Source organism: Aulonocara sp. 'chitande type north' Nkhata Bay, linkage group LG8 (genome assembly GCF_057382095.1).
Source record: "Aulonocara sp. 'chitande type north' Nkhata Bay isolate Kocher_YH1m ecotype deep benthic linkage group LG8, A_spYH_male_GT1.1, whole genome shotgun sequence".
NCBI classification, from domain to species: Eukaryota; Metazoa; Chordata; class Actinopteri; order Cichliformes; family Cichlidae; genus Aulonocara; species Aulonocara sp. 'chitande type north' Nkhata Bay.
In genome coordinates, this window is record NC_141351.1 from 22058414 (window position 1) to 22071991 (window position 13578).

Here is a 13578-nt window from a genome sequence, read left to right on the forward strand (position 1 = left end):
TAAGGTTTGGCTAAAGATGTTTTACTATCCTCCAATCACCAAATTTTTTTTAAAAAGTTGAAAATGTATTGTCTTAAAAATAAATACTTTCCCATGTTCTTCCTGGCATCTGTGAGTTTAAAACACACCACCAGTTCAAGTAAATGGTGGTTCAGGAAACAGAAACACACTACTTTTAAGATCAGCCTTAATACTTTCATTTTGATTAAACTTACAGTTAGGGGCTGGGTCGAGTGAGCCTGGACTATCCCTGATTTATGCTGCTATAGGCTCAGGATGCTCGGGGGACTTCCCATGCTGCATGGCGCGTTCCTTTTCCACTCACATGCCACTTCAGCGTGTTATTAACTTCTCTCTGTGCCGTCTCTCTGTCTGTTTCTGATGGAGATGTCTTCCTGTTGGAAGTGAGAACTTTCTCTCCGCCGCAGCTCTTTTGTTGAGATTCTTAACTTCTAATATAAACTGTCTTGAGATGACTGTTTGTGGATTGGTAATGCATGGGCGGTGCAGTGTGATGACTGCAGCTACTGTACAAACAACAGAAGCATACAAAGTCAAAGACGAAAAAGGTCCTCCTTTGAAAACAACACATGAAAATGAGGTCCGGTGCAAATGCCAGGTAAGGCTGGCCAACTGTGCTGGTGAAGAATAGTTGAATTGTTCCCCCAGTGAACCTATCTGGCAGACCTCAATGTGGTTTCAGCCTTCACAGTTAACATATATGACTCTGCGTTCCTTCACTAATGAAAATCATAAATACGTCAGGTAATGAAAGCCAAACCCCTACTATAAATATAGACACATCAATTCAAAGTCAATACTGAGAATACTTGTGCTTTTAATATTGCTCACGGTTATATAATCTACCGTAGTGTTGGTTTAAGCCCAGTCTGGTGTTCCTTAAGCTCCTGTCTGAGTGTTTAAACAGTAACCGGCTTGGTGAGTCTATTTCACACCGTGCCCCCTTTTTTCTTACTCTTTATCAGCACCTTCTATTTATAGCCCCTTTACTGCAGCAGAGCAGCTCAGTACAGTATGTTCCATAAAACATAGGCTTCTGACCACATAAGCATGCATAGTGTATGCCTCTGCAGTTGTCTCTCCGCGTATGGACAACACTGGCGTTATCTAAACAGGAGGAGACACGCACAATGAACTCACACAGCCTTGGGAGTCCACACATGGGCAGTGATGAACACAATGAGACGCATTCAGAGACACGGCGCAAGAAGACGCAAACACAAATAGGGTTACGAACAGACAGGGAGGCATATATAAAGAGTCAACTACAGCAATTGATACAAATGTGGGCACACACACTGGGAGGTACAGTCACACAGATCAGACACAGATTAAAATCCCTGACAGGTGAAGTTAGTAACAGTGATCACTTAGTCACAGTTAAGTGTTCTGCACTTAGGGGGTCTTTCATCCATGTTATGAAACAACCCACCACCCATCTTATGGTAAAGGCACTCCCTAAGCAGCACAGTGTGTCCCACCATCCTGCAAGAAGTGCCCAGTAATGGCTCAAGAGCCATGTTAACGAGTCTAAGACACTTTAGCCTAACCCCACCAGGCTTTGTGTGTAATAACTAAGACTGATCAGTATATACTCAGGCTCACATTAGGGCTACATTTATTCACACTAAGAAGCACTGCTATAGCTGCTACTGTGCACTTTGTTGGGTAAACTTCTTACAAATGAATTTAATAACTTTGAGAAATGGACAGCTGGATGAAAACAGGGAGCAGACTCTTTCTGGCGCACCCCACAGAGCTGATCATTTCTTCGGATTTCACCGTAGACTCCACAGACAACCCATGCTGCAAAGTGAGCTGCTTACTGCGTTTGTACAATCCCATAATCCAGCATCCTCACAACAAATCCGAGGAAAATCTCAATCAGCTAATAGTTCAAAAGTTGACTCACTGTGAGATTTGTCTCCAGTCGCTTCTCTTTTCTGTTCTGCTTGAGAGTAAAACTTCTTTTATCCCAAATCTTTTACCCCCAAATTATCAGTCGCCTATTCTACTTGTAGCAATATCCAAATGGAAACTCATACACACAGATTATCATCTAGGGTGAGGTGGGGTCACACGAATATAATCAACTTAATTAATCTCAATAGCCTAGCAACGAAAAAAACAATGAAATATGAGCCATACTGATTTTTTTATACAACATTCTGCATTTAAACTTTAGTTATTATTAATCTGTAGCGCTCTCGTCTTTTACCCCGTCTTTCTCCCCTCACATCGCAGCAGATAACTGCCCCTCCCTAAACCTGATTCTGCTTGAGGTTTTCTTCCTGCTAAAAGGGAGTTTTTCCTTCCCCCTTTTGCCAAGTGCTTGCTCACAGGGGGTCATCTGATTGTTCGAGTTTCCTCTGTATTATTGTAGCGTCTGTTGGCTGTGGCTGTTGTTGTGATTTGGTGCATTATAAATAAAAAAAAAGCTTAAAGATTCTCAAATATTTGGTGGAAAAAGAAGCGTGTGCACTGCAGGCCTATCTGACTAACGGACAAGTGCTGAACAAAGTTTCTGACAGCACCTGCACACACAAACACATCCACACAGAAGAAGTTTGTCAAACCACATTGGCAGAATTACAGCTAAACTAACCCTGACAGACTTGGATTAGGTACTTTGCCAAACGGCACATGGGCAATTGATATAATGGAGATAACTCATCAGCTGCCAGCTTAGCGAGACATCAAACAATAAAAAAAAATGGCAACCGTTATAACAGCTAGCTTTAAGACAAAGCAAAGCAGAGGCTTTAAAGTGAGAGAAAATAAGACTTGTAATATAATCTGAAACCATACGTTTGGGCTTATACCTTCTCTGTTGCTGTCATCAAGTTGCCAAAAATTAAAGCATATACCCAGTTAATGTTCAACCAAGCAATAAGTTAAAAAAATTGTGTCAATATTATTCACTTTACTTCACAATCTGCTCTCCTATAGGTCTCCTTCCAGTGGTGGAGGGAAAATGTCCCAATATGGCTTTTAGTAGTGATGGCATGTTGAGCTGAGTCTGCTCAGATTCTAGAATTGTATCTTTAATGAGAAAGTGGAGGACTCGGGTCAATGACCTGGAACTCATCCAAATACAGTACAAAAGGTGCACCAGTACCTTCCTGCATCCATCTCCTCACTATGTGCTTGAAAGCTTAACCTCCTAGGACCTGGCGTCCACATATGTGGAGATCACATTTTGGGTTACTTAGACCAAAATACTCAATTTTGCTCTAAAAGGGCCTGATATCCACTTACGAGGACAGCATACTGCTACTGTTCTATCAAAATTTTAAATGAATATCCTCATATGTGGCTCTCATTTTTCTTAGAAACTAAAATTAGGTAAAAAAAAAAATAAATCTGGTAATTCTTTGTTTTTACATTTATCAGGCCCCAATCAGCCCAAATATCAAAGAGAAATTAAAAATGCATGCCGTGGAAGAGTTCGGGTCTTAGGAGGTTAAGAAATACATTTGAATATACTCGACGTATTTGAGCGCACATTCGCCTGTGTGCGCGGGGGAGGTGGTGTTTGTGCGTGCATTCATATCTGCAAACAAAGTTCTGAAGCTGGACTCAATTTCCTCCTTAGTCTGTCTTTAATAAACTCTCATACACATGTATGGCTGAAACTCAAGCCAAACAAAGTGTAGAGCTAACAGATGGGACACAATGATGTCCACTGTATGTGAGACCTTTAAATGTCTTCTCTCTTCTCCGCCTTTGCCGGAGTTCACTTTGTTTGTGTGGCAAAGGAGTAGGAAGGGAAGACTGGAATATTTGTGGCCCGACAACAAAAGCGCTGGAATGCCTTTTTCTCAACTGGTTAACGCTGCCCACCGGTCACAGGCCACTTCTTTCCTCTTCCCCTTCCTCAAGTCTCTTTCCAACGTCTCTGTCAGTTTTTTTTAATCGTTCCTTCTTCTCTCTGTCTCTTTACATCATTACAAATATATAACAAATATATATATGGGCAGATGGCACAAACTGCATTTAACATCAACACTGTGCACTAACGCTCCACCACCACTACCACATGCTGTGATAAACACTCAGTATAGAAAAATATAAGCCAGCATGTTCTTGCATGTACTCCCTCAGAGCTTATGCAACAAAATGACCTACTTTCTATCCAATCAACATTTAATGTACAGTGCTTCTTATCCATGCTGAAGGCGTATTCATTAAACTTGTAAAGCAGCAGTAGCTCAGATGTTTTGGTCCTTAGCTTGAGGTGAAAGACATCACAAGGTATATGTTACCTTTATCTATAGTCCCATATAGCTGAACCGTGACAGCGAGACCAAACACAGGCAGGGCAACGTTAGCCAGAGAAGCAAAATGATCTGTCTGGTGTGGCTGAGCGTGTTTTCTGGCACCACAGGGACAGGCTGGACTGTATACTACATATATAACATGGCGGGGGGGCCAAAATGTTTGGGCAGGATCTTGTGCCTGCTGCACCTGTTACGTGACTCAACTGACACCACTTTCGGAAACATTAACAAGTGGGGAGGGGGCACTGATTTTTTTAAGGGAAAAGAACTAAATCCACCCATTTAATAAACATGAGGGAAATGTGAACTGGGGTTTGGTGCTTAATGGAGTATAAAGTATTCATAAAACAGCCATTAAATCAAATGTGTGCAATTACTTGAAACTATTAATTTCATTTTACCTTCATTTAAACAAGCGGTGACAACTTGTTTTAGTTCTTTCATAGGGAAACAGATGCAGCAATTTCAACAAGCTTAAAAGTCAACATTTGGCATGACTACATTTAATCTTCATCAAAGCTTAAACTCTCTTAAGCAAGATTTCTTGTCATTTGTTTAAATAGTCTTCAGGTATAGTTTTCCAGGCTTCTCGAAGGGCTTTCAAAGTTCTTCTTTGGAACTTTGGGTCTTCGTTAGCAGCTTTTGATCCCTCTAAATACAAACTGCTTCAAATATTGCACAATGACAGTTTATAATTCAATTGATTTTGACAAGATCTCCAACAAAACTTGCTGAAATTCTGCCCCAAACCAAGACAAAGCCTCCATCGTGTTTTACAGACGGCTGTAGACGTTGTATTTCTTTCCTGGACTTTCTCTGTGCATATTATTGATGATTTGATCCAAAAAATTTCAGATTTGATTTAATCACCCTATAAGACCTGTTTTCACCTGTTTCAGTTCAGTTATTAAGTAATTTTGTTCCAAATTTCCTTCCAATTCAGAGATGTGACTTTCGATGAGGTTTCGTTCAACAGCAGGTGGATCAACTGAAGGACTAGATGCATCTTTCCTGTTTCTTAGGGACATGCCTTTTAGCTACTGTTCATCTGCTGTAGATATTTTGAGGCCTTTTACACCTTCTGTTATCTTCCACATATCCAGGTTTGTCAAAAAAACAAAAACATCCCAGCCAATGTCCAAAAGAAATCTTTGAAAGACTTTCAAAAATCCTAGAAAACTATTGTTCAAGACCACTTAAAAAATTACAAGAGGGTCTGGCTCCTTGGAAACAAAACATAAAGAAAAGGGGGGTGGCTCAAGATTTTTACAAAGTAGACAAATTAGAGTAATTAATGACTTTTATTAGTGGAGTAGTTCTGGCCCCCTCGGCTGGTTTTTGACACGTGACAGACTGTTTAATGCTATTTTGGAAAAAGCTGCACGACCATGTTCGTTATTTTGAGTGTGCAAAACCTCAGGACTCCACTAACCTGTCTGTTATATGGATGCATTAAAATGTCAACATTTAAAGAAACTTGTATTCCTGTCAGATTTGCTGCCGCTGTGGTGTATGGAAACACAAGCTCCCCGTGAAACCTGTGAACTTAGAAAAATGTTTCCAGCTTGGGTTGCTAAAAGAACTGCCTCATTGTTACTTTGAAACTAGATAGCAGTCGATACAATCAGATCTGTTTCACACCAGGAAGTACAGTTGGCTGTCTGACAGGAGCTGTTGCAGCCTGGTGAAGACTTAGTGTTGCAGTATGTGATCTGAATGGAACAATGGCATGTGGCTGCAATCATGGCTTACAAAGTGGGAGGAATATAAAAGAGAAGTCAGTTCTGTAGCCGATTAAAATGCACTGCCTGTGCAGTGAGCTGCTGCCTATTTTACATGAATCTAACGTCATTTTTTTCAATGACAGTGTGACACGATAGCAAAACAAGTCAATGTAAACATGTTTGAGGAGTCCCTCAAAAGCATTTGCAAATGAAGTTTTGGTTCATTTATTGTTAAAATGTTGAGATTGTGCAGGACTTAAAGCTACAGAATTGAATCTATTTTTGGCTTTCTTCTTCTGATGCAGCTTTTATTCCCCCCGAAGAAAATGTTAAAACAATTATGATATGAGATCCAGATTTTCATTTTGCGATAGCTGGTCGATTAAAACAAGCTATCAGAACTGTGGATTGTGTTTAGCTCTACTTTGTTTCGTACCGTGCAACCTCAGGCTAGCACCTCTGCACTTTTACATTTCTATTGTTTTGAATTTTAAATCAGAGGTTAAAGCAACTGTGTGATTACAGACACATTTGGATATCAGAAACCGCTGCTCTGCTGGGATTTTCCCACACAACCATCCCTACCCAGTACGCAGCGGTTCTATGGGCAAAAACGCCTCGTTAATGCCAGAGTTCAGAGGACTGCTTCAAGGTGATAAGCAACAGCACCATAATTAGGCAATAATCAGATGCTCGTCTGCATACCTCAGTTGCAGAAGAGCGTCTGCTCATTTGAGTTACTGCTGCATCTCTAAAGACACCTCAAGGTGACAGCAAGGCAACAGTAACTCAAATAGCCACTCATTACAGCCAAGATATGCAGGATACGCCCAAAATGTTGAAACAGATGGGCTACAGCACCAGTAGACCACACCGACTGCCACGCCTGTCAGCTGAGGAAACTGAGTCACTAAATCTCAATCATACAGAGCACCTTTAGGATGTAGTCAAACAGGAGATTTACATTACAGACCTGCAGGAAATGTGACATGCTGTCATGTCGATACGGCCCAAAATCTCTCAGGACTGTTGAATCTATGCCATGAGGAATTAAGGGCAAAACGGGCTCACACTCAATACTAAGTATAGTATACCTAATGAAATGGCTAGTGAGTGTATGTGAACAAGGCTCTCCCTCTCTCGTCACTTCTTTCTCCCCGTGCTGCTCGAAGTGGGAAATATACTCCCGGTGTGTCTTTCGTCTGGTCTGTTTATTTTGCGTTTGGGCCACACAGCAAGTATTTCAGAGGGTGAGCGAGTGCATCTCGGTGAGTGCAGGCTTCTCTGGACTTTAACTTTTAACTAGAGCACCTTCATATATGAAGATTAAAAGTCTAGCACTGAAGTGGGGCCAACAAACAAAGGACAGGATGGTGCTGAGTACTATTTCCTTCCCTGTTGTGCCATTGTGCCAGTTATCTTCAATGTCTACAACAAAGCAGTACAAATCATGTAATGAAAAGAATGCAGTTGAAAGACAATCTAAACAGGCTGTGTTGGTAAAATATATTTAATATATATTTCACGTTATCTTTTTTTCTGTGCAGCACCAATAAACTACAGTTCAAATACAAACGCGGCCCTCAGGGGTAGCTACGTTACACCACAAAACCTTTCTAATCTTTACCAATTGCGGTTTGCACTTTTCCGCTTTGACCCCAAGCAGAGCTCGCCTTTAATACAGATGTTGGCTTGATCACAAAGAAATGAATGAAATAAGTATCAGGAGACCTGCAAAAGAGGAACATTTTGTGCTTTGCAGAAAAGAGGCAAAAACCACTTCCTGTGAGTGAATGAGAGAGCCGTCCTAAAAACCACACAGTTTCATAAAAATACCACACACGCTACCTCGATAATGCTGCAGCCTAACATTATAGCTGCCCCTTGTTTACAACACAATAAACCCATACGCTGGAAAGCAAAGAGCACTTGCGCTGCACAAAAAGAAAGAAAGAAAAAAAACCACAATAAGATAACAGTGTCATGTCTCTACTGCTTCACTGACACCCAGCCATGTTTCCAGCCAAAACGCAGGTAAACCCGCACCTGGTATTAGTCAGTGTCATTATTCAGTTATTGTTTCCATTGTTCCTGGAAATATCAAATGAATCCCTTGCTTCCTTGCAGAATAAAACTGCACTAAATTGACGCTACTCTATTCTGTCCAATCGTCCTAGAGTCTCGAGGCAGGTTATTAAGTTACTTTATTGATCACCAATGTGGAGGGGGAAAAAAGCTCATTCAAATGTCACAGAAAAGGAGACAGCATTAATACAGAGACAGCCTGAACGCTCATCTGTCTGACTGAAATGGTTTCAGTTTAAATGTCACTGTGTCTCTCTTCTACGCAGCTTTGACTGTCATACAGTTTACGTCTTCCCGTTAGTGGCAGCAAAGGCCTGAATGGCCATCTGACGAATTCAATTCAATCAAAGTGAAACTGCTGCTTGGTACGCGAGTTGTCCAAAAGCGAACGCTGGGATTACCCAGGGAGGTGGTGAGTCAAACTGTCAAAGAAAAAAAGCAATTCAGCCACTGGCTTTCAGCCCACTCACACTTTGCCTATCCTGCTTTACACATCCCCAGGTACATCCTGTCTGCAGATAAGCAAAGCTCACAGATTATCTTTGCGTGAATCGGAATGCGTCCCATTTGTTTTATCAGCGACTGTGAGCTTGTGGATGCTCATTTGATTATGCTTGCTCTTGTTTATGATTGTAGCTGTGAATGCATTCCCAGGTGGATGTGTGTGTGCGTCTGTTTGCAAGTGTGTGCCAGAGCGAGAAGGTGATTCCCCTGACGGGCACGACAGATGGGGAGGGAGTGGATCTGCTCGTTCTCTCTGCCACCTGAGAGCCACGAGGGTATACAGAGGCGATGCCCGACGCTCAATCCGCTGTCAGAGGTTGCTTTGTTTTGATTTAGTCGCTCGGCGCAGCACAACAGAAAAGTCAATTGACTATAATTAGAAAAGGATTATATTGTGGTTTCTGGTTTAATAGCAATTAGCAAACTACAAAACACTCAGACGCCAAGCGTTTCATTTTTAGTCAGTACTACAATTCATAAACTGCGGTAGGCTCTGTCAACTACAGATATTTATCTTGCTGTTACAGAGTTTATCTGTGTGTTATGGGTAATCTGTGTTCTCACACAGCCAGCAAACCTGACCATTTGAGTCAAGAACTTTTATTCAAGTTTATGTCAGAAGGCAGGCCCATTTTAGAAAGGGTTTTTTTATGTATCTAAAATGCACTTGATATGTTTGCACTGATACCTACTATAATGTGCGTCACGTCATCATTCTGTTTCTAATCAAAATGCAATTGAAATACATAATCTCAGTACCACACCTAAATATCAGTTCCACCCTTTTTAGTCAGAAGTAATGACGCAGAAGTAATAACGCCCTATATTTGACACATTTTAAGCTATTAGAAAGATTTCTAACCATTTCTTCCAAGTAGAGGAGTTTGAGCATCTCTGGATCTTGCTCACAAGTGAGGCAAGACTTGAGCAGTAGATTGACACGACACAACAATAACGCAGACTGTGTATCAGTCTGTTGCGGTGAAGAGCAGGAAGGCAAAGCTGCAGATTTACCAGATGATCTGCGTTCCTATCCTCACCTACTCTTGAGAAAGCTCATTTCTGCTGTGATCTCATTCTATCAGTCTGTACCTAAAGGGTGTCTAGGCTCTGCCTGAGAGACAGAGGAAAGAGCTTAGTCATTCAAGAGGGCCTCAGAGAGCCACTATTTGAAGGTGGTTCAGGCACCTAACCAGGTGTCTTCTAGGTGAGGTATTTTAGGCGTTTCTGCTACTGGGTATCTCTGCCTGGACTATTGCCCCTTATAAAACAGATGACGGCAGATCATGGATAGTTGGATGAATGGATGGATGGATTGATTGTTACAAAAACTACTATTTCTGTCACTAAAACAAATTTTAAAGTGTGATGCAGGCTAATGGACTCAGCTTTGAGTACAATAAAATCCAACCGAAAATGACCATTTTATGTCCTATTCACTATGTAACTATACCTTTAAAAACTAGTAGGAGGTGGGGTAACTTTCCCACTGTATGTAGTAAATTCAAACAATGTGATATCAAAAAGAGGAAGAACTTCAAAGCAACTAACAATACACACAGAATTAGAGAACTATAGAAATGGGGAAGCAGCAGTTGACAACTTTCTAATAATTATGATGCTAGTTAGCTCTTTGACGTAGCCAGATGCTATCACACAACTTTTACATTTTTTTGGGTACAAAGGAAACAAAAGTGTTCAGATCAATGTAAGTGTGTAGGAGTGCTCCCACACTAAACAATCAACAACGTGGCATCGTAGCAATGTGCAGTTAGGTTTCAAAAGAGAAGCACATCCATCTGTGGCACCCACCATCATACAGTCAAACCTGGATGATTCAGCTATATAGATAGTACAATCTCCAAAAATATTCAAACTTCTCCTACTTTTCCCTACCTTATTTAAAATTTCATTCAGCATTTTTTAACAATTTTAATTCAATGCGTTCAGCTGCTGTAGATGATTGGACCCTGAATTTCTCTGCTTCATATCTACCCTTTATCTACAGTATGAATGCTTTTATACAGTGCAGAGGAGCATGTTCCTGCCATTATCCCAAATGTCAAAATGAAATTTGGCTCTGCAAAGTGATGACAGTAATCAGCCAAAGTAAGTAAAGATATAGATCCATGCGTCAGTGCCCAAAGCCGCCCTCCGATTGTGACCGACTGAGTTATAAATCCTCAGAAAAACAATGGACCTAATAACACCATATCGGTTCCACATGTCAGAGTCTCTATGTTAATCTCTGATTTATATCAAATCTGTAATTCAAGCTTGTCAACTTCAAGTTCTGACCTGGGACCACCTGCATTTGGAGAATTAGCTAAAGAAATAAAAGCTTGGAAATGTCAGCAGCCTCCAGCTCTCATTCTAATGCATTTATTTAATCAACGTTAGATATGCGGTTACTCTCACTTTCTGATTGTAGACACAGGCTGTTAACATTTATTAGGTTGCAGCTCAAAGCTTGATTGTTTCCTACTCCTCAGCCAACAGAAGTCATTACATATGAATCTTTCACTTTTACTTCTTCTGTATCAGACTCAAAACCTGATTAGGATTCAGCAGACTTCTTCCAATTACTCCATCAACCAGGGTGGTGTTAGACAGTGAGAACATGCATAAAGCAAGAAAGAGATCATCAGTCATCAGGAACGCCGCTTTGAATCAAAGACACGACTCGTCAATGAGGCACAGCATGTTAACATGTAGCAGTTATGATAAAAGGCAAAAATCCAACACTGTGCAAGACACCACTCTTGGGGAAAATCGTTGACTGTTGCAATTTCAGGAATGTAAACTGTCAGACGATACGCTGACCCGCTGCCAGCAGACAAAAAAGAAAAGCTGGCCCAGAAAATGTGTTGCAGAACAAGGTTAATTCCACCATGTCCACATTTACTGTCTTGTCAAGACTGAGTGATTCCTCAACCCTCCACAACCCTACAGGGATGTTGCACCAGTTGAGAATGTGTTTGCATAGCACGCATAATGCACTGCCCAAACACACTGTTATTGTTCTCAAAGTGTAGTTTCCTTCATTTGCCACACTGAAAAAGCTGCATACACAGGAAACAGCATATGTAAGAATCATTAAGCACATGCAAAATGCAAAACTATCTAGCATGCGATTTCCTTTGTAAATGAAGTCTGGAGCTTGTTCATACAACACATGTGACCCTTGAGGTGCTTAGGTGGCAAATAGAATCAGGTTTGCTAACATAGCTCGTCTGGAAAGATGAGGAAACGCTCTGGATAGATTATTTTTGATCGTTTTCCAATGTTCTGGACATTCTTGACAGGTGGAAACCATGGGAACCTGACAAACATGTCAGTGCCAGTCAATAAGTGTACAGTTCATATGTACTATATATACAGAAGTCTCCCGAAAAACAACCATAAAAAAACCCCATCAACTCTGTACCTGTGGAAATGAGACACTGTGTTCCAGTGGAAAAGTAACACCAACCACCAACCAGGCTTTTCACTGTCAATATATCACAGTACCATTACACTAACAGATCCCATTGACGAAGTCTGACAGTTAATACAAGCCGCCAGCGTTGTACACAAAGCCATGCAAACTTTTTCTTACCTTGGTTGTCAGCTGCCTTCACTTCAGTGCCCTTTCTTTAGATTTGAATACAGCTTTTATCCCAACACAGGTCTTCGCAGACTCTGCAATCAGAAGAGACAATCTGTGATTCTTCGTGTCTTTGCCAACAAAAGCAAAACATTCACCAGGCCAAAAGTTCCAGGGAGTGAAAAGGCTTTCAGAGGAATCCTGTGAGCCAAATCCTACAGATAGCCACAACTCGAGCACAAGCAAATCCACATGGCCACTGAAGCATGCATGTACTGCTAAGTCAGGGATGACATGGGAGGAGTCTGGGAGTTCAAGAGAGGAAAATCCCCAAAGGAGGCGCAAGGTTTTCTTGTCTATCAAAACCAATTTTAGATCTTCATGTGACCAGCTTACCACTAAAAAGCTTAGCAGTCTAATCCTTCAACCAAATGAATTGTCTAATTCGAGGCTTTGGTCAAAGGCATCAAAACGCCGTTATAGCATGAATGTTGCCGAACTTTCAAAGGGGCAGGTATATGGAGTATACAGCTCTCCAGTACACTATGCAGATATTCGCTTTACTGTCTGCTTGGCTTCATTACACTTTGTACAAAAAGACCTTTCAATATTAACACCTATTACTGTACATAAACGAAAGACCCCAGGCAATATTAACAGACATCTCGGCCAAGTTAAATATTTTAATCAGTTGCATTAGAAAAACTGAATAATTACCACTCATGCTTCAACACATACTATCAAGGTACTTGCACACTCATGGCGATGCTGATGAACGCCAAGTAAAAAGCAAGCTGAGAGAGAGCATTCACGCTAGGCATACCTGCACTTTTTCTAAAGGCTATAAGCATAATAGAGCTGGTCTTTATATATGACCACTAAAGTAAATTATATTTAACATTGAGTTGTTTTATTCTGAACAGGCCCTTTATATCAGATCAACTGAAGTGATCTGGTAGAAGCAAATTAAATAATGTTTTGTGTGTGTTTGTGTTTCGGACAACACTAACTCAGTCTGATAAAAATGCCAACTCAAAATGGCTCGATTTTATTTAGCTTATTTTTTGATCGTGAAAAAGGGGGATTGAAATGATTAATTAATACATACAGGCAGTGAATGCAAGAGTATGGGACGAACAACCACAGATAATTGAGCCTCGCAATAGCTCAGCTAGGCATGCCAGTAAATTTATGCTCACAATAGTTTCACGCACGCTCTAATCATGTATAGCCATGGCCTACCTCTCCCCATAGGCGATGCGTACAACTGTGCTGACCTCTGTATCCTCGCTCTGCATGACTTCATGCTTTCAGCTATTTAACTCCCTCCAACTCTCCAGCCTCCCACTCTATTAGCATTTAATTGTATATAAACTGC

At 41.0% G+C, this 13578-nt stretch overlaps 1 protein-coding gene across 2 annotated transcripts in view; it reads right to left on the reverse strand.

The window, feature by feature from the left end:
- The window catches only part of thrab (thyroid hormone receptor alpha b), a 174621-nt gene that overhangs the window by 134756 nt on the left and 26287 nt on the right, over positions 1-13578 (reverse strand). The window contains exon 2 of one of the 2 annotated variants that reach the window (XM_086304284.1): positions 12213-12295. The exons of the other annotated variant lie outside the window; for it this stretch is intronic. The gene's annotated coding sequence lies outside the window, so the exon portion shown is untranslated. The remainder of the gene's footprint in view (positions 1-12212; positions 12296-13578) is intronic. 2 annotated transcript variants of the gene reach the window in all.